This window comes from Plectropomus leopardus, chromosome 18 (assembly GCF_026936395.1).
Source record: "Plectropomus leopardus strain MGB_pleo_1.0 chromosome 18, ASM2693639v1, whole genome shotgun sequence".
NCBI lineage: Eukaryota > Metazoa > Chordata > Actinopteri > Perciformes > Serranidae > Plectropomus > Plectropomus leopardus.
Window position 1 is genome coordinate 9,194,652 of NC_142193.1, and position 21,973 is coordinate 9,216,624.

General features: G+C 41.3%; 1 protein-coding gene across 1 annotated transcript in view; it reads right to left on the reverse strand.

The window, feature by feature from the left end:
- Positions 1-14,891, reverse strand: part of shank1 (SH3 and multiple ankyrin repeat domains 1) — a 133,486-nt gene extending 118,595 nt beyond the window's left edge. Inside the window, exon 1 of the mRNA XM_042505266.2 lies at positions 14,502-14,891. The gene's annotated coding sequence lies outside the window, so the exon portion shown is untranslated. The remainder of the gene's footprint in view (positions 1-14,501) is intronic.
- Between the last annotated feature and the right edge of the window lie 7,082 nt (positions 14,892-21,973).

Below are 21,973 nucleotides of genomic sequence, written 5' to 3' on the forward strand. Positions count from 1 at the left end.
AGCTTCAGATAGATAGGAAATGCAGGAGAGAGAAGGGTAATGACAAGCAGCACAGGACCACAAGTTGGAATCGAACATGTGGCGCTGCAAAGGCCTCAGCCCATATGGGGCGCACTTAAGTGGTGGACAGAGCAAATTTGGCCCCTACTTTTAAACATCCTACCCTGAGACTATAAATCACTTTAACCCATACTGTAAAGGAAACCAAGGCCAAAACACTCCAACTGCAAAACACTCACCAACACGTGTGTTTACAAGACATCAAAAAGCTTTCATGCCAACAATAAGCCCAAAGACATCTATCCAATTCTTTCTCTCTGATTTTTGAGCATCAAAAGAAATGGTACTGTTGTACAGGAAGAGGATCTGAAGACATGTTGGGGGACAGCAATAAAACAAACTCCCAGAGGCCTCCCTATATATAAACAACAGTGGATTATAGTGACGATGTGCGTGGGTGGTATGAAGCAACATGAAGACGCAAGAAAAAAATGAGCGGGTAAGAGTGACCTCACAGCCCATTTCTCCATGGTTCAAAATGGTGTTTACTCCGGGCTACCAAATATTTCCTCCAAACACAGTGGCTATTAAGGTATTTTACACTTAAATTCCTGTCTAGACTATTACGTTCAGTTTAATAAATGGTGCTGGAGGCAGGGCCAGTCAGATCTGAAAAATTATAATCAGCACCAGTAATTTATAAAGATTTGTCTTTCTCTCCTGTCTCTAAGCCTCTATTCTCTCTCCCTTTTATGGACTGCATAGGTCACCTGCAATATTAATTTGTATACAAATGTTACTACAAGGTTGCTGATGTCCCCTGAGCCAGAGGATAGCTCATTTGCGTACCTATTGATCAAACAGAGGTTAGGTTGTTTACAAGGAGCTGTCAAATCCTGACAGCTGATGAATGTCAGAGCCACACACAAAGCAACCTCTGCTTTGACTGAGCAACAAGATACAACTCTTATTTTGAAACTCTTCAGCATATCTACTCGATAAAGTATATTACAGTTTAGTTTTTGATATTTAGAGCTAAAATGTTAGTTAGGAAGGAGACACTTCTGTATCCTGAAATCTTAAGCGATTCCAAAACTAGGGTATCTATTATCACTTTCGGGGGATCACTTGCTTTACACAGCAAACTAATGTCATAAGGTCAAATCGTTATTATGCAGAGGTGGGAGCAAGAAGCTTAGCTTAAAATACATATTCACATACCTGTCTTTGTCGGTTTTGTGATGACGGGTGGAGTTTAATGTGATGGTGGATTTTTGAGCTGCAGAGAGGCATACCGCTGTTAGCTTCTTACTACTGTCATCAACAACACCATCCTTAGATGCAAATTATTATTGTTTTCGGACGCCATGACAGTTTCCTCATTCATTTTGCTTTGGCGTCTGGTCTGCTTTGTCCTATTGACTTGCCGGGTTTGTGCGAAAAATCACCCTAATGTGTTTAAAGCGAAATGTAAAATCTCATATTACGAAAAAATGGAAATGGATGGATACAAAGCAAGGCTACAGCCACAACACTGAGGGGACCATATCTTCCGCGAGCCCCCACCCCCCACAGAAAAAATAAAAAATCGAAATGTAATTTCCTACTATTTCATATATCATAGGCAATACAGCTATACACTATGCTAAACAAATGTGCAATAAATTCAAGCTACTGCCTACACACATTACACAAGCAGCACAACATAGATGACTGACCGAAGTCAAATTTCACTGAACTGAATACACTTAATTTCCAACATTTTTAAGATAATGATAAAAAAAATTCCCCCAGACACCTGACAGAGGTCCAATGTAAGCCCCAAATTTCCTCAATTCCTACAAACGCCCCTACCTACATCTGACCTGTGCGGGAATGCTGTATCTGGCTCCAGGCCTCCTGTCATCTTGCAAAAGTTTCCCCCAGGCAAAGCAAGTTAAGTATCCCTGGAGTAAAACTAAGCAAACTGCTTGTTGGTCCTACCCCTGTGGACTAGACAAAGTTGTGTAGATTAGACTAATCTAGAGGGAACCCTCTCTTTGCTAAGACTTCACGTGAACTATCTAGAGTGTGAACCCTGTATGGCTGAGGCTTCAGCAGCATTCAGGGTTCGATTCTGGCCTGTGGCCCTTTGCCGCTTGTCATTCCCCTTCTCTCTCACCCCTTTCTTGTCTCTCTTAAGCTGTCCTATCAATAAAGGGAAAAATGCCAAAAAAAATAATCTTTAAAAAAAACATTACTGCATTGATAACAAGTCAAAGTCAAGTTGAGTCGTTTTGGCAGACATGTCTGTGAAAGTACCACAGGTTTTTACTTGCACAGGAAATATAGGTTGTATAACTGAACAGTATCTACAAATCTTGGATGCAAATGAAGGTCAGAAGTGAATCCATCTTGAAAACACTAATAAGTTGTTTGCCATGCAATGATGTACTAGAGTACATATAGCCCAGTACGGTATATTTGACTGCAAAAAAGACACACTCTATGTTACTTTATAATAGGGCCATTATTTTTTAATTAAACAATTAATCACTTGCCCTGAAATATTTTAAAAACTGTGAAATATGCTAATCGCAGTTTCTGTCAGCCCAAGGTTAAGTCTTCAAATGTCTTAGTGTGACCAGCAGTCAAAAACCAAAAGATATTTCATTAACTATCACATGAAAGAAAGAAATGAGATGCTGGAACTTGAGAATGTCTGGTAATTTTGCTTTACAAACTTGGTTGCTGATTATTTTTCTGTCACTTGACTTTTCGATTACCAGACTAATCGTCTTGTACAAGCACAAACAGTATTTCTCAGCATGCATGCAAGAGGCCACAGTGTTTGTTAAAGCTTCTCTATTCTCTACAGAAGAGATGAAGACAGTCAATCAGCTGGGGAGCCAGAGAGCCGAGATCACATTCAAATAGTCTGCTAATTAATCAACTTTATTCATCATCACCACTAAATCTCCGTGGGACTGCTCAGAATCTTTACTTGTTTCCTGCTCGCAGCTCCATATGCTGCGTGTTTCAGAGAGCTGAGTAATATCCTAAATCACACAGACTCCTCTCTCTTGTCTGGCTGAAGAGCTAAGTGGTGGCTCGGCTCAAAGTGGCAGGACCCACTTGCTGCTTATCTAGGGCCGCACTGAGGGCCAAGATGGAACTATTAGCTGGCAGCGCATGGGGTGCTCATGAATAAATAAGCCACAACAGGAGTAGCTGTAGGGGAGGAGACTGTCTGAACATACGAGGGGCTGTGAAATATTAAAGGTGGATGCTGTTTCGTGGCTGCAGGCGCCAACTGGGAGCCTGACCATGTGGCAACCTCCAGGTCGTCCCTTTTTTGTTTTCTACAGGCCAACAGGAAATAAATCACCCGTCCAACTTCACGAGTCTCACATTCAAAGGAGCCTCTGTTTTGCCTCTCTCTTCAGAAAAACGTCCTTTGAAGTCCTGTCAGAAAAGCAATGACCGTCAGCAGAGTCGGCTTAGCAATGCAAGTTTTGATCCTGACCCACTGGGAGTTGACCAAAGCTGGGGCTGTGATGAGCGTGCAGCTCTGACACAAAAAAAGGCCAGGTATTATGTAGTGGTAAGAACTGAACACCTTAAACCAACAGACATGATGAGAGCTGTGATTCACTCATATGCTGTCTAACAAGATGAGGTGGAACGAACAGGGGGCCAAAAGCAGGACAAAGCTGTCATGGTGTGAGAAAGCCTTGTTTGACCGAGTGAAGGGAGTTTTTGAGCTCCCTGCGGTTCAGCAGCAGCTGAATCAGCACTTCTTCCAGGAGGATCTGTGGTTTCACGTTTCAAGGCTTTTGAATGGAAAATCTATTTCCTCAGACAGATACAGCATCCCAAATAGACACATCACTTAAACGCTTCTTTCCCCCAACTCTGTACTTAGCAAGTATAGGATGGGATTTTTTTCCCACACAGACTAAACAAATGCCAGTTAATCATCAATTCGGAGTTTACAATAGCACATTTATATCAGCTGAGATTTTGCATAACCTAGCTGCTCATTTATTCTTTTCTCCTAAGACAACAACACCAACAATCATATACAAAGTCACAGACAGGGGTGGAAAGTATCCACAACATTTAGTCAAGTACTGTATTTAAGTAAAACTTTGAGATACTTTCTTTAAATATGTCTATTTTTTCCTACTTTATACTTTCAGAGACAAATTTCATAATGTTTATTTTGCAGGGTGACATTTTTAATACATTTCTAAACCAATTCATCAAAAAAACTGCTTGAATATAGTATTTTTACTGCACTGTCAGATTTTTAAATAGTTAAAGGGTCTTTTTTTAACACGTAATTATATACAGAAATGTGTTCATGAGATTGTGGATTTTGCTAATTAAAATGCTCAGCAGTATATCAGCGGGAATAGAAAAAGGTAAATTCGCATCTATCTCAACCAACTACAAAAGTAAAAACCCCATTAATGTTTCAGAATTAATACATCTATACTATATTATTCAGTGTTTGTATAACACAACACCACCAAAGCAATTTTCTGCAGAACAAGTACTTTTACTTTGATACTAAGTACAGTTGACTGCTAATACCTCTGTACTTCTACTTAAATAAGCTTTTGAGTGTAGGACTTTAAGTAGTATTATAACATTAGTGTATACTTTCCCTTAAAGCAGGCATGTCAAACCGGTCCACAGGGGGGCCGGTGTGGCTGCAGGTTTTGTTTCCAACCAAGTAGCAGCACACCAGACTTGACTCATTTAATCAACTGATCTCCGTCTTCAGACAGTTGATTGGTCAAACTGTGTGCTCTTGGTTGGTTGGCACAAAAACCTGCAGCCACACCGGCCCCCCTGTGGACCAGTTTGACATGCCTGCCTTAAAGGGTAACTTCAGATTTTCTCAACCTAAGCCCAATTTTCCCATGTTGTTGTGTCTAAATGACTAATGGGAACAACAATTTTTGAAATTGGTCCAATACTGAGTGAAAGGGCTGCAGTCAAGAGTGGGCTCCAATATAATCACACGGTGGATGTTCTCACCATTATGTAACGCTCTCTAAAAGTGAACGCCACTGACAGGCTCAGACTATTCTGACAACATTATGAAAAGGTTTCAGACAGAGATAGAACTTTTCTGTTAAAGAGTAATATCCTTTTAGTTTAAAAAGAAACAGCTCCAAAATTGCTATTGCAAAGATCACCAGACTGTAAACAGAGTTGGTGATTGTTCAAAAAAAGTGGAAAGATATTCTAAGATGTTTTTTACCTGAGTTTTGTTTCTGTGTACTTTGAAGTTTTACTATGGTAAAATTACTGTATATTTAAATGGAGTCTGGCATGTTTGACAATAGCAGTTTTGGGGCTGTTGGTTGTTCTGGGTTAAACAAAAAGGATCTTACTCTTTTAGAGGATGTAAATTTACTGTGTGCTATTGCCCCTTGTGGTACAGCCCTGTCACTCAATACTGGACCAATTTCAAAAACTTGCTCTTATCAGCCACTTTAACGCCAAAAAAATACCCTTTAAGTAAAGGATTTGAGTTCTTCTGCATGACTGATCACAGAAATGAAGTCACATGTGTCATGGGACAGTACAGTCACTGCTGCATGATATCAGTGCTCTTTATTTCTTCACATCCCTGCTGTCATGTGCAAAAATAGGTTCATCTCCTTGTCCTTCATTATAATAATCCACTGGGATGTGGCCACATTGGCTGTGCGACTGTCATCTGTGTTTCTTGTTATCTGCCTTTACAGTGACAGATAAGCAACAAAAGCAGAGGAGACGAACAACTGCGAGGAATCAAGTCAGTCAGACTTAACAAACTCTAACCAAAAGAGGGGGGAAGCCATCGCATGTTCACGGTTTTAATCGAAGCTATGTAGGCCAATCAATATGGCTTCACATCAAACATCTCTATAGGCTCTATCTCCTTTGCCTCCATCCATGTTTCTCCCTCCATTTCCAGCTACTACTTCTATTCTTCTCTCCCTCCTCCATTCATTCTCTTCCTGACATTCTCAACAACTTACTGATTGTCAACTGATTGATTCTTTTTGTTCTCTGACTCTGATGAACACCTGAGCTTTGCAGAGATCAGAGTATGTGTTGTATTGGGTTCAAATGTATGCACAGAATTGTGAATGGGTGTGTGTTTGTGCACATGCCACCATCAGATCCCCCCACAACCCGTCAGCCAATTTCACATCCAGCACGGCCTACTGTGAGGGAACTCACACTGTCTGATGTCCAGGCGAGCTGGCAGGATGTACTGTATCTCATATATCACCTCCCATTCACGCTGCCACGGCCCCCCTTCCACTGTTACTATAAATACTGCCAGCTGTGCTTCCATTATTAATGCAGCAAGACGCCCAAATCTCCCTGGCCCGCACATCATCGATTCATCATCTCGCATAAACTTTAAAACACCCACTGCTGCCTACTGCTGGTGCAAACTGACACACATAAACAGGCAGATAAGGTGCATGCTCATACACCAACACACACTTCTGTCCATGACAAGTTCATTGGTGGAGGAGGAGGCAGGCAGAGAGGGAGAATCAGCATGAAAAACCAAAAATAACACATTGCATCCTGATGACAGATCAGTTGCTGTTTGAAAAGGAATATGGCAACAGAGGGCTGCAGCTTAGTGGAGGTGAATTAAATCAGGCCCTATTCTTTTTTTTTTCTCTCTCGCTGAGATGCAGCAACAAATTGAGATGTAATACTGCTTTTTAATGAAAATACAGAGAGAGGGAAAGAAGAAATAATAAATTGTCTTTGCAACGTCAAAGCTAATCGCTACATTAGAAAATGTTGAGTCAAAAGCTAATCCCAGCAGACTGCATTTTCCATCAGCTGCAGCTGTTTCCTGGCAGGGTTTTACTATGTATTGAAAACAAAGAGATGCAGCTTGACACCTTTCAGTCACAAGCAGCAAACCTGACACCAATTTCAGTTTGTACAAAGAGTCAAGTCACACAGTTACAGTAACATTGGCAGAAATCACAACAACACAAAGGTCCAGGACTGAACTGCCAATCTAGTTGACATCAATTTTATGTGGGCAACTTTAACTACTGACTGAAACACCATAAAACAGAAAATCATAATATTCATTAAATAATATAGAGCAGGACACAGAGGCTTTGATTTGCAAGAATCTTTGCAAGTGCTAGAAGAGATTACACATTATTCATAAGTGATCAGACTTCAATATGGCACAATTCCTTCTACAGCTAACACAGATCTCACACATTTCACATTTTGTTTTAAATCAAATGAGCCTCTCACAGATAAAAGAACATGAAACACTTGCTTTGGTCGGATACTCTCTGAATGCTGCTCACGATCCTATCAGGCTGTAGTGCTGCTCTCAAGGCTTATGGGAATAAGAGTGAGAACAAATTCAGGATTTCCAGCATAAAAAAAACATGGAAGTATTTATGTTTGAACTCATTTTAGGTCACAAAAAGAATTGAAAATAGGGGTATTCAGGGGTTTTTTTTGTTACAGAAAATCAATCATTACATCACAAATCAGCCTGCCATAGCATTTAAAAGTCAATAAATCAAAATAAAAATTAAAGGCCAATGCTCTCAAAGGCTAACTGTATGTATCAGAATGTTGTCCTTGTTGCCAGTCCCTAACTTTTAATGTTGTATTTCCCACCTGAAAACTAAAGCAAACACTGCTTAAGAAGCTCATATCTTCTGTCTTTCCCACTGGACCCGAATGCAGCATTAGATTCTGTGGCTGATGCTTATGCTGCTGCCTTTAATCATGCACACACACACACATGCACAAATCACACCCCACCCTACACTCTGATCATCATCCCGGGCCAACACTGCTCCACTGCTGCCATGCATCTGCTGCTGCTAAATATAGCAACTCCACTTTCATGATGCAGTGGTGACTGTAGGGAGAACTAAAAAAAAACCCACTCTGCCACCCCTCTCCGCCTCTCAATGGCGCAATTAGCCATTTTGAGTATGTGAGTATGGCCAGAGCCCCCCACCCTCCCACCAGCCTCCCCTCTAATTACCATGAATGGAGTCTTTGCAACAGGACAGATGTGATCTGTTTGTGAGGAGATGAGGTAGGAGAAAGAGAGAGAGAAGGACAGAGATACAGGACAGTGTGTGTGTGTGATAGTGTGTGTGATAGTGTGTGTGTGTGTGTGTGTGTGTGTGTGTGTGTGTGTGTGTGTGTGTGTGTGTGTGTGTGATGGGAGGAAGCGGATGGAGGGTGGGGTATCCCCTTAGGAACCAAAGCCTAGCTGGACATCGTTTTCACAGGGACAAATACAGACACTTACACACATAGGCTACACAACCAAAACAAACCAAAACAAGAGAAGCATTCATAACTGTGCTGTGATGGCAAATACACTGAAAAAACACATCATTTATTATGATAACCAAAACTTTTTTTTAATAGGGTAGGTTGCAATTTCTAACTTTGACCATTTAGAGTAATTCTGAAATTGCCTTATGAGTACACTGTTCTGCTACTTCATATGATCCAATATATCATGACAACACAGCAATTAAATACTGTTTACTTGCAACTCAGGACAGTAGTGTTTAAAGGTTCTATGGTGAACAGAAAGCGATGCAGTTTTTGTCATTTTGTTTTGTCAGTTAGCATTAGAATTGTATCAATATGTTAACTTACAGGGCTGATGCTCATAACAGTAATGAGAGCAAAGACGCTTTCACATCAGGAACCTGGGGGCCTGGATCCGAGTACACTTGACCAAAGGTCCATTACATTCGATTATTGTGAAAACTATGTTGCATTCCTGAGCTCAATCCATGCCCAGATCGAGTATGGTTCATATGTCCTCAGGTACGAGTGAAAAACAATTGTACGGAAAGATGGACTATTTAATATGAGAAGCAATTGGCGAGTGATGTTGCTAAGGCATCTCTTAATGCCACAGGTCTCCTCCAAAACATGCACACAGCACCCACTGATCTCATCCTCTGAACTGTGCAGCCATGGGTGATAAGTAGGCAGGCAGGCAAGAGGGTCGTTCACGACTTTGTTTCCAAAGCATAAACAATAGCAGGCATACTGCAAAGACAGACTCCATTGTAATCTTGCGATTCACGCTCTTCTCTATACTGTAGCACTAACATAAGCAAATGTATGTAGGTGATGACTCAAGTGTACTCGGGTATGGAACAATATTACTAATGTAAAAGTGAAATTGTGTGTGTAAACATAATAGTGCAAACTTGGACTAAGTATACTATTAAGTTTATATGTTCCATCTTGTTTACACAAACTTAGTGTTTGCAGTAATGTTTTAGAGGCTCTGGAATCACATATTTGCACTAGTTGCCACTGTTCAGGCAGTCGATTCTTGTAGTTGAAAAAGCAGAGAAGGGGAAGAAAAGGAGAGAGCTGAGCTCATGGGGGTTTGGGCAGAAGTGATGCCGAGACTTTAAGGAGTAATGGTCTGACTTAGCTGTGTTTGGACCTCACTAAAGTTATGAGGAAAACACAGAATGTTTTGGACTGCTTTATTCCTTCTCACACATCCATGTCCCTTACTGAAAGTCGAAGGGTGGGGGAGTGTAGAGAGGGGACAATCATACTCAAGCCCAGTACTAATTAAACTTAACCTAATATGAAAAATGCCCATATCTGATAACTATTAATAAGCCAATATTCTAATTAGGCCTGTTGCTTTATGGAAAGCAATGCTGTGTTGTTTGTTAGTCCACCACTTTAGTCCAGACTCAAAAATCATTATCAGGAAATTGGGAGGTTTGTCATGTAACTTTGTACAACATTCTCGAAACTCTTTAATGATGTACCCGTACTGATTTTGTATATCGATTGACTTTTCCTTGTGGTTCAGAGTGAAATAATTCCACAATTGTTGGATGATTGTCACTGAACTATTTTACAGACATTCACATCAGTTAGTATCATTATTAGTGATCCCCTCCAGTCCTTGCTGGTGGAACAGGCAGCTGAGCTGACAGACACTGCGACACCTAGTGGTGGAGGGATAGGTTAAGGAGCTGTAGAGGAAGACTGTGGAAAATTACTTGTTGTACACTACATTATATGTTTTTTTACATCTAACTTGGTGAAATTATTAAATTAATTAATTCATTAATTGTACTTCTTTCAGCCAAACGTAGCTGGTGATTGTGGGAAGAGTGGACTTACTAACTAGGTTACTAGCAAGAGTAACAAAGACTGTTTGGGTGAGTTTTATTTTGTTTCTGTTGAGTTCAAATTAAGCGTGTATTTTGTGATGGCAATTAAGCCTCGTCAGTCCTCCATGACCAAGAGAAAGTTGAATTCAAAAGGTGTACAGTTGTAGTTCTCTGATTATTAAGGAGAACTGGTGTAAGATATTACTTTTCCTGACACTTTGTGGGTTTCCTTTGTCTATTTATTAGTTTGAAAAGCTGAAAGAAAGTAGCACACCCACGGCTAAGGGGATTTGACCTCACACACTTTCACTGTCATATACTGTACCCCAGTCAAATTTCAGGAAGGTATGATGGTATTAAATATTACATACCATCCAAGCCTATTTTGTACTTTTGTACCATTTGACCACCCATACAACCACTCTTAAACGTCACCTACCTTTGAATCAAACATGATGTTTTAATGGCAGACAGGCACCAATTTTCTACATAACGCCACGTGGAGAAAAGTCTACTGTTTTTAATGACGCTGCCAAAACACCCTGACAGCCTATTAACACCAGACAGAACCATCATTCTGGTAAGATAAAACAGTTGCAGACAGTGAAATGATTAATAGAGATGGAGACAGAGCGACTCGCTAAGAGATCAAGGTGGATAGAGGTAAACGACAGTGGAAGAGAAATAAGGAGAAACAAGAGAGAGGACAACGCTGAAGTAGGACAGAGCGCAGGGGAGGCCTGTCTGTCCCAGATCAGTCGTCTACCGCCGGCAAGAGAGGCAGAAGGAATGAGTGAGATATAAGAAAAAGAGAGCGGAAGGAGTGAGAGAGTAAACGAGATGGCTAAATCTGGAGTTATGAACTACATCCCCCCCTCCTGAGCAGCGTTGCAAATATTGGAAAGAAAGTTAAGCTCTGCTCCTTGCACTTGGGCAAATATAACAAGAGAGAAGAGGCAAAGTAAACTGGCGCAAAACCTCTGAGAAAATAAGGCTTTGACAATGGGACAAGTTGTCAACATAGCAGCAACTGAAAACAGGAGTAATCATTCCAAAAGACACAGTATTACCACCTGTCTCTCCTTCCCCTGTTGACCATGACTCTGAATAAACATGGCTTAAAATAATCAAATTAATTTCAGTGAATCAACACGTATCTTTGTCACAACCTGTTTTTCCTCTTCCAGACAGGTAAGCTCTGCCCTAGTGTCCTGATAACTTGTCTTTTTTTCAAGCTTTGTTGACTTGAATGAGTGGTGAGAAGAGATAATGGTCCCCAGATCCCCAAAGAGGGAACTGCACAGGTGGATATGTCAGCTGTGTGCTGTGTCCTCTGTGTCTGTAGTGGAACTAAAGTGAGGCGTTCCATAATGCTCTCCGACCAAGAAGGAATTAATGGCATTTTCCTGCTAACGTGGGCTGAATTTTAATTCATTTGCTGGGGTGGCAAATCATGGCTGTTTGCTGGACCTTGACTCTCTTTGTGCCAAAACAACAGCGGAAGTATAAACGACATGACAGTCAGTTAATCAACACTCAACAGCGGCTGCATCGGCCTGTTGAACCAGATCAACTCCACTTCCACAGGCCAAATTAACTGAGCTCCCAGGGAGTCAAACAAAACAGATCTGGACTCAGATAAACTGGGTCAAACCTCTGAGTGTCATCACACTGACAGACTCCAGTTTGATGCTGAGTTTTGTCTGTTTTTTCCATCGTTCAAAGGCATCAAGCAATGGAAATCTGACCAGCCTGAGGACAAATTACATGAACAGCTACATGTTGAGTGTCATACTGGTTTGACAATGAAGGAAGATATATCAAACGAACTCAGTCATTGACAAAGTGGCTTGTTGATGATGCAAGCAGAGAGACTGGCTGTAGATCATTGCTTAACCCCAAAAGTGAAAATTCCCGTTTTTACTTTCCACCAGCAAAAAATGTAATAGAACATTTTTCAGGTCAGATGGTAAAAATGGCTACTTGGTGCCATGTCGACGTAGTTGACTACAACTGTATGTTAACACCATAATGACTTAAAAGAAACACCAGAGAATAGCCTTTAAACTACATTTTGTGAATTTTTATCTTTACATCCTTTCAGCTGGACTAGCTACTGATGCTCCTGAAATGGTGACGCAACACCTGGGGTGTGAGACGGCTACCAGGCTGCAGACCAACAAACAACAAAACCAGTGTTTGTTTGTTTTTTCAAGCAAGACATCAGCAGCATTTTCAGTAGTGGTTTTACAACCAAAACCATTTTTGGCACCAAAACATGATCTTTTCCTTGCTATAACAGAGTGGGTTTTTTTCCCTAAACATAACCACACATTAGCCACTGTTTTTTTAAACAAAGAAAAATATCCAGCAACCATCCAACATATCCACAAAATAATAATGTGCAAATTTTAAAGATGTGTTGTTTGCAGAATTGTACAGTGCCACATTATAGTGTTATTGGGTTCCAAAAATGCATGTTGCAAAATTAATTAAGAGCTCGAATGTTTACAAAACTAGTAGAGCACATCAGTAAAAATCACCTGGTATAGTGATGAAGTGGACCTGCAGTCCAGCCTTCATCACACGTGTGCCTTAAAAACAGCAGAATTAATGGAAAAAAGTTTAAATGTTTGATCCTACATGTGCAGTTTTATGGTTTTTTGCATGGTTTCTTTTTATATGAGTTAGTAAAGCACCACTGAAACTAATCTATGGAGAGCTGGTAGCAATAAGTTAGCCTGTGGCAACTGCTTGACACCCGTATGTGGTGAGTATGTTTCAACTTTGAGCACCACTCAAAGCACAGACTGAGTCATGTAGCGACACCGACGCTTAACAGAGTAATCACTACACATTGTCAAAAGCACTTCACTTTTATACATCAATACAGACTCTACACTTGCCCAAATCCACCATTAATGAACTGATGGTGGCGTTAGAAGTTTCCGCTGTCACAAATTGCCCTCATGATGTGTTATGCTGGCTGTCTTCTCTGATGATCCACTCTGCCATCCTCTACCTCCATGTCCCTGAGGCGACACATCACATACAGAGCATGAATAGCATGTGTGAGTTACTATGACTGTGTGTGTGGGTGATGTGCCCGCCGTGCGCCATTGTCCAAGCCTCTGTGAAACCAAAACTGAACACACGGCCACGTCTCCTGTGCTCAAACGCCTCCGACAAGGGATTAGCAGATCAACTTTCAATTTTGCCACATTCTACTGAAACCCTCCTAGCTGCTCTGTGCAACACTCAATACATAAGTAGCTTGTGTGTAATTATGTGTGCCCTGTTAAGTGACCTGCAATCACTTTCCTGCTGTGTTTGCTGGCATCTATAGATAGACTCAACTCAGGTGGAGAGATAATGACGGGGGCAAACCAAACACATGTTCCCTGCTGGCAGTGTGACCCTTTTCTTGTAGAGGCATCTGCTCAGGTGAGAAGACAGCAGATTGAACATCAGCTATGAAATGCATCTGATGTTTTAATGCATGGCGAAGCACTTACTATATCTGCTCATGATACTGCACAATTCTAACGCTAAGGTGCAACTATGTCCATGTTCATCCATGCATATCCTGCCTTACATGCTACAGTCGATATGCCAGGGTAGCCAAAAGTGTGATTTAGTAGATGATTTTATGCACTGTGCACCAGATCATCAGCACCCCTAGGCATGCATGAAAATGTATGTGGGAGGGATTATCAGTTTCACACGATAAATTCAAGAGCTGACAAGTATCTCTCATACATCAGCCCTGTTTTGATTGATATGCATTGTCAGATTTTGCGACGCCATGTCAATGAATCTTTGTCCCTTCATAGTGCCTCCTGCTCTCTTGATTTCCCCACTTTCTCTCTAGTCCCCTCTTCTTCTGCCTCGCTGTGAAGCTGGGGCAGAGTATTCATCTGCTGGCATCAAGGAGTAATCCACTGCCAAACACTGCTCGCTTTGCCTTCCTTGTATCTGTGCATACCCTCAGCGGATCCACTGCAAAGATCCATTTGCTTTTCTTGTTTTTCATATTTTCATTACAAGTGTTTATTTTGTGCAACTGCTGTATCTCTCACTCTCAATAAAGCTGGGATTTTACAGCCATGTGAGAGAGGAGTTCATGTGTCACATTAATGCAGTGAACTTGAACATGCAAACCCCCCCACCCGCTCCCTGCTGCACACACACATACACCCTTTTGATTCCAGCGCTATCCCTCCACAAACATATCATCATTTTCTACTCTGCTTTGCCATGCAACCCCCCTCCATCTCCATGCATGCCATCATGAGAGAAAACAGAAAAGACTGAAAACATTCTTACTGTCTTCTACAATCCCTGATGAAATACAGAAATCCCTCCTCTGGAAAAAGGGACAGAAGTAGAAAAGAGAGGAGGAGGGGGGGAACCCAGCGGTTGCCAGTTGCAGAGGAATAAGAAGTGAGGAGGGGCGTGCAGGAAGATGATGAAGAAGACTGTGGTTAAAGGGGGAGAAAAAAAAGAAAAGACAATCACTGCTGCAACAATGAAGAGCCTCCTCCTCCTCCACAGCCACTGCCACCGCCGCCGCCACGAGAAATTACAAGGTGTCCTGTGTGCCGCTGTACACTGACGGATGGAGCATTATCCTCGACTCCCAGCCCGTCCTCCAGCAGCAGCAGCTCTGTAGTAACACTTCTATCCGCTCAGTCCAGCAAGCTCCCCATCCCTCGCTCGCTATCCTCCCCTCCTCCCTCCCCTCAGCATGTTCACAGTCCCTCTCTCTCTCTCCTTCTCTCTCTCTCCTTTTGCTGGTTGGTTGCTTTCTCTCCCTCACCCCCTCCCATACCTCTCTCTCTCTCTCTCTCTCTTTTGTCCCCCCTCCTCCATCTCTCTCCTCCATCATTACCCGGATACAGGGCATACCCCTCCCTCCCTTTATCTCTCTCTCTCTCTCTCTCTCTCTCTGTGTCTTTGATGTTTTGGAGTTAGACTCTTAGCTGTGGAAAAACTCTGTTTTTTTTTCACACAGAACTGAAAGCACCAGAGAACACGGTGGGATCCACCCAACAGTGCAGAGATGCACACACCACACACACACACACACACACTCATAATAGATTATCCAATAATTACCACACAATATCAACAACAAAACCATACACATCAATTATAGCAAAATTTCTCATTTTAAATGGATTCCTCCCATAATCCAACGATAATATCCAAATCAAAGATATATAGCAGCGCAATCTGCAGCAGTGCAGCCAATATGTGTATTAACACACACACACACAGAGACAGAAATATGAATTAGGAATGAAAGAGATGTGTATAAGAGGATGAGGGAAGCCACTGCTGCAATGCTTATTACCATACGTGGAGGGGGGTGATGGAGGAGAGGACTGTGGGTGGAGAGGGAGCCTTCTACTGACGAGCTGAACTGAATAGCAAGTGGAAATCAACTCCATAATACCAATCACTGATGACTGAAGCATGTCGAAGTCGCCTCATGGCTTTGATGAGCTAACACCCCTTTAATACATAAGGGTCAGAAGGAAAGGGGGGTCATCATGGTCGTGTATAGAAACAATAATAGAGAAAACATGGTTTCCAGCAATCAGATCTCCCTAATCTTGATAATGGTCATAAAGTCTGTACTGGCTTGCTCATCAGAAGCTCCTGTGGATATTCAAGCGAGATCCCAGAGCCCCAGACCAACCCCCAAAAAAACATCTGCTGGATAAATTCCCCCGGCAGGAAAGCCGTCTGGTTACAGTTGATGTTGACGACTGCTGCGCTGCATGTCAAATGTTGAGGAAATATCACTGGTTCAGAATCCAGCGATGAATCAGTGCAAGCTCTCCTGCATCAGACTGTTTCACACTGTTACATTGGGAAACATTTTATTAGAGTATGAAAAACGGTTTCTCCAACACAAACCTTTTTGGGTTCATTTTCTCTGCATTCCAAATGTGTGCCTCTTTTTCTGTGCACTTACATTGTTTACGTGGTTTTTATTCTGCTGAAACATTTCACGAATTATGCTGGTGTACCTGATCCTGCAGGTCATCCTATTACTGTGATATAGTAGTTACATTTTCCCTGCTTATGTATTCCTCTCTCTTCTCAAAAACAACATTTCTAGGGAGCCTGGGATTTACTAAATGTCAAACTATGGCACTGTTATTTTATTTGTTTTTACACCATTTGTCATATTGTGCTTTCCATTCTCCTGACCCTGTAGGGTTGAAATGTTGCCTTTAAGACCAATAAATGTGCAAATGCCATAATTCAGAGTGTTGATATGATTAGGGCTGCAGCTAACAGATATCTTTATTATTTATCTGAAAATCATGTTTTTGATTGGTTAACTGTTTGGTCTATGGAACTTTAGAAAGAGTAACAAATATCCATAAATGTCCGCAGGGTACTACGAGTAGAAAAAAGAAAACCGGCAGAAATGTCATAATCAAGAATCTGAAACTACGTACTGTCTTCACTGACTAATCATTAAGGTAACCCCACAAGAAGTCTTTGTTTGCACATTAAAGGCTGTCAACTAATCAGTGTGTCCCTGCCCCTTTCTTCTCCCTCCGCCATGGCACTGACTGCTAATTTCACTCATGTCTTGTAGCATTTAAAAACAACATATGGACATGTTAACAGGGTTAAAAACTTGATTTCATCGGGGGGGGAAATCACATGTGTAAAGCAAATGTCAGGTCATGGCGTCATATTTCAGGCATGGAGAGGCAGTCTGTGCTTCAACGCAAACATTTGCGGTGACAGAAAAACCCTGACATCTCAGCTCTTAAAAGTAACATTAATAACTATAAATATCACCCAGCCTCCACTGTATTTCTACTCATTTACATTACATCCATTAGCTCCAAACTGTGCATCTAGAAACTGATGTGAATGAAATGAAACCTCTCACAGCGGGGGCTGTCCACCTCTTCACTCAGCCAGTGACTCATGCAGAGGTAACTTTCTAACACAGTATTAAAAGTATTACACCACCTGATCTATCGGTTTCTTTAAATTAGGTTTGCATTGATTAGTCAGCCTGCATCTGCCAGCACTACTGCTTTGACTGATTGAGTCTCTATGTATCAAAGGGAGTGTTTAACAGGTTTTCTTCATCAGGCTCAAGCTGGACCAACACTATTAATTGGATGAGAGTAAGCAAGCAGTTGCAGTAAGCTAAAAAGGATTGCTGTGCTTCATCAAAACCACACAAGCGTCTGCGGCTTGTACAAGAGGAGGGACTCGCCTTAATAGCAGACAGTCACACTTAATAAAGAAAAATAGCCATAATAAAGATGAGTGCAATATTCCTGCTTGTGCAGCTGACATGTTTATTCAGCCCCCTCTGTCACACACACAGGGTTTTGTTACAGTCATAATTTACACTAATGCACTGACACCTCAGCCAGTAGCCAGTCATTTGCAGGCTCTGCCACTTGTCACCTGGGAAATAATGTGCAATGCCAGTACACCTTTCTAAAGCTCTCTCCTCTGAATGTGTTTTCCTCTCCTATTGTTTCTCAGGGTTACAGACCATTTGTGTATCTTTGCTCCTTCACCACAACGATTGCTCTAAAGGTGATGACAGTGGTCCAAACCCAACAGAATCCAACTCAACACTGTCAGCCATTTCACAGGGCTGCTGCCACTGTCGCTTCTGCTGTGCAGTGCTCGCATGACAGATTCAAGTCCCCAGAGTCCTGAACATGGAGGCATGTGGCTACAGTCATGCATGGAGTTAAATGGAATTGTGATGTACACAAGACGAGGAGAGAGTGTGGTGGATTGTAGATTTGGTCGGACGGTGACCCTGTCATTAATCACTGTTTTATTCAGCTTATACATTATTTTACGATACTCTTCTTGGTGCTAGCAGCACCTCGTAGTGCTAGCCCCTCGGCTGCCGCTAGCCTAGCCTGGTTTGTTTTTAGCCGAGTAGCTAGGCTAGCCGGTGTAGCTTTACGGTGGACTTTCTGGACATATGTCATGCCAGTTTTGGCTAATGAGGACAGTGTGCTACTCCGGAAAGCAAATAAGAAGATTGCTGACCTTATGAAGGATATTAAACGGCTTTCGTGTGAGCTGCGGAAGAAGGACTCTCTACTGTCGAGCTTCATGAGCGTGGCCACCGGGCAGTGCTGACTTCCAGGACTCTGTTCTGTGGGACCCTCCGACCTGTCTAATCAGCGCCGAACCATCTGTCGTCCCGGGTGGAGGTGGTAGCCCGCGACTGACGACACGACTCGTCAGCAGACCACGCTGACCAATAACATTTTAAGCAGGGGAAAGTCTGTTTTCATTGCGGGGTCAATTCTCACTCTGGCCCGTGGAGCTGGGCGCTTCTCTCGAACTCTCAGTCTCCACACCTGGCTCCAATCCACTTGTAGAGCTTACAGGGTTCACTGACAACTTCAACCTGTTCAGGAATCGTTTCCCCCTTTTTAAAACTGACCCCAACATACTTAGTAGCAGAATGCTGACGGACAGTTTGCAGCATACTGTACAGTGCTATACACGTGAGGGACTGTTTACAGGACACACCCCCTCTTCCGATACTTTTTCTCCGCTTATAACGTCATCACAGGGAACCGCCCGCTCTCCCTATCGGCCCTGTCTGTCATTACCGCTAATACCGTCACTGTCCCCATACAGACCATTATCACAGACAGGCCACACTGTCCACAGCACACATCTAAAGGTGGTGTGTTCATTGACAACCTCCGCCAGCTGCCCCGTTCCTCTGTCTGATTATTATTTCCATTACATTAATTTCATGCAACTTTATACTTCTACTCTACATTTTAGTCGGAAATATTTTTTTCTGCAGTTGATTTATTTGACAGCTGTTACTACGTCTAACTTTACATGGAAGGCCCCATATTGTGAAAAGTCAGTTTTCCATGTCTTTTGTTTTACAAAGATTGTTATCATTATTATTATTATTATTATTATTATTATTATTATTATTATTATTATTATTATTATTATTATTGGCTTTTTGCCTTCTTTATTTTTATAGACAGCTTAAGCACAAAAGGGGGAGAGAGAAGGGATGACATGAATCAAAGGGCCACAGGTTGGGGTCGAATCTATAACCACAGCAATGGGGACCCAGTCTCTGTACATGAGATGCCCACTCTACGAGGTGAGCTACTGGGCAATCTTCCATGTCATGACATGAGACACATTACTAACAACATTTGAACAGTAAAGGGACCAAGCAATAAAAGACAAAAAAAACATCTACAGAAGTGGGTTGGGTATATGGCCATGTGGCTTCAGACCAATAGCTGGCAGTGAGGCAATGTGAGTGTCCAATTAAGAAACATAAGTTGTTCGTTTTTTGTTTGTTTTTTTTCGCTCCTTGCTCAATGTCTGTCCTATTTCTATATTTTTTGTAACAGGTTTTATGACCCTGATGAAGGTCACAAGCCAAAGCATGTTGGTCTTATTTTACAGTTTTTCTTTACAATACAAGTGTTCCTGGAGTTTTGACTTCTCTCCCTTCTCAATGCACCTTTGAAGTAGATGAAGTTGTGCTAGAAATGCCAACCCTGCTTAAAAAAATATTTCTTCCTCATTCATTATGTCACAACCCCCCAGATTTATTTTGTGACCCTCAAGAGGGGGCTTGATTCATAGGTTGCTGTTCTAAACTACCAGACTGTATGTTAACTAGTTCAGCTCCACATTGACCAGCTACAACACTAACACGCTGCTTACAAAAACAATTAACTAATGTCATATATAATTATCAGTCACAGAGGACTTTTTACTGCCGAACCACTTGATTCTAAATAAGTGGTTATTCCATCACTGTTTACAAGGAGCTCTTGTTCTGATGATTGCTGAAACTGAAGTGAAATCAAAGTTTGATTAATGGGTGTGTGAATTTGAGCAGAATAAATTTGTGTACTCTGGTATGACAGCTGACAAAAACTAGGTTTAAATATTGATATTTGTCAAGGTTTATCCTGTTTTTTACTGTCCCTTTTCCCTGTAACATCTCCAAGCCACCCTCTCCCTAACTACTATAAAGGATAATCTCCCCCTCTCTCTCCGTCCTCATTATGAGAACACTGTTATACTTGGCATCAGAATTAACTGCTCGGCTGCAACTGAGAGCTCAAAAGAAAAGCCAAAGTGGGTCATGTGCTGCAGGAGAGGAGGAGAAGAGGGAAAGAACGCAAACACTGGCTGAGTGGGATGAAAGCACAGGTAGAGAGGAAGGAGGTGAAGGCTGAGCACTGAACCAGGAGGATGAACGCTTGCCCCGAGCTTTGAAATCAACCACATGAATACATTAGAGCAGGAGGAGAGAGAAAATGACGAACTGTACAGAGTAAAACTTAACTGACAGTAAACAACTTTCACTGCACACTTGACTAACAATGATGAGGGGGATTTTAAGTCATTCCTGAATGTATGCTTTGGTGGACAAAAACATGCACAGTAGGGGCTAAAAATGTCATCTAAACGCAGTACATTCAAGGAGTTTTCAAGGATTTTCCAGGCCTATTCCCTCAAGGACCCAACACAGCATAGTTAGAGACATGGATCAAGGTTAATGAGTTACACCACTGAGAATTGTCATAATGACAACTAGCATGCTTTACACAAGCTCACAGACAACAAATAAAAGGAATCTGAACTTCAGTTTCTATTCTTGCACAAATTAAGTAAATCTCTTTGAATGATTCATGACTATTTAACTAACATTTTTCAAAAACTTTCAATAGGCCTTAGTTTTTTCTCAAATTAAAAACTTTCATTGATTTTAAGAAGCTGTGGGGGCACTGTCTAAATATCTAACCGTGGTAAAAGTAGCAATGCCACAGTTTGAAAATACTCTAGTGCATGGAAAGGCCACAAAGAACCAAAGTATAAGTACTCATTATGCCAAATGGCCCATCTTAGAATCATATATATTAGTGGTTTACACAAATGGATTGACTAACTAGATCTGTCAAATAAATGTAGTGGATTGGAAAGTATATTTTCCTCTGAAGTGTAGTGCAGTAGAGGTATAAAGTAGCAAAAAAAGTAATTACTCAAGTACCTCAAAATTGTTTTTAATTACAGCACTCGAGTAAAGGTTCTTAGTAACTTTCCAACATTTAATAGTTTCATAAATTGTTTTCTTTGACTGACAATAGAAATTGATTGTTTGGGATTTTGGACAGCTGTCAGACAAAACAAGCCATTTGAGAATGTTACTTTGGGTAATGTGCACATAATCACATAAATAATCAGATTAACCCATAATGAAAATAATTATTAATTGAGGTCCTAATATGAATACAATAAACTGTCTGATTATAAGGGATACAACTAAGTAATATAGAAAGGTATGACATTAGACAGCAGTGGACAGTAACAAAGTACATATACTTAAGTACCATACTTAAGTACAGTTTTTGAGTATCTGTACTTTACTTGAGTGGAAATCTATTACTTCTACTCCATTACATTTGAAAGACAATTGTAATTCTTTTGACACTTATTACTTGTTACATTTGCTTTGGAGTCAGTGAACGATTAAGTTTTGTTTGAAATGTTTTTAAATACTTTTAAAGCAAATATTCCAATACTTTAATTCAAGTAGTAATTTGTCTCAGCAAGTTTCACTTCTATTGGAGTAATAATTGACCAGGAGTATCTATACGTTGACTCAAGTAATTGAGGTGTGTACTTACATTAGATTTGGGTGAATAATATGGTACAGGCTTGAGAAGTCGAAGAGGTAATGGAGGTTTTAAACAATCACCAAGCTTAATACAGGAATC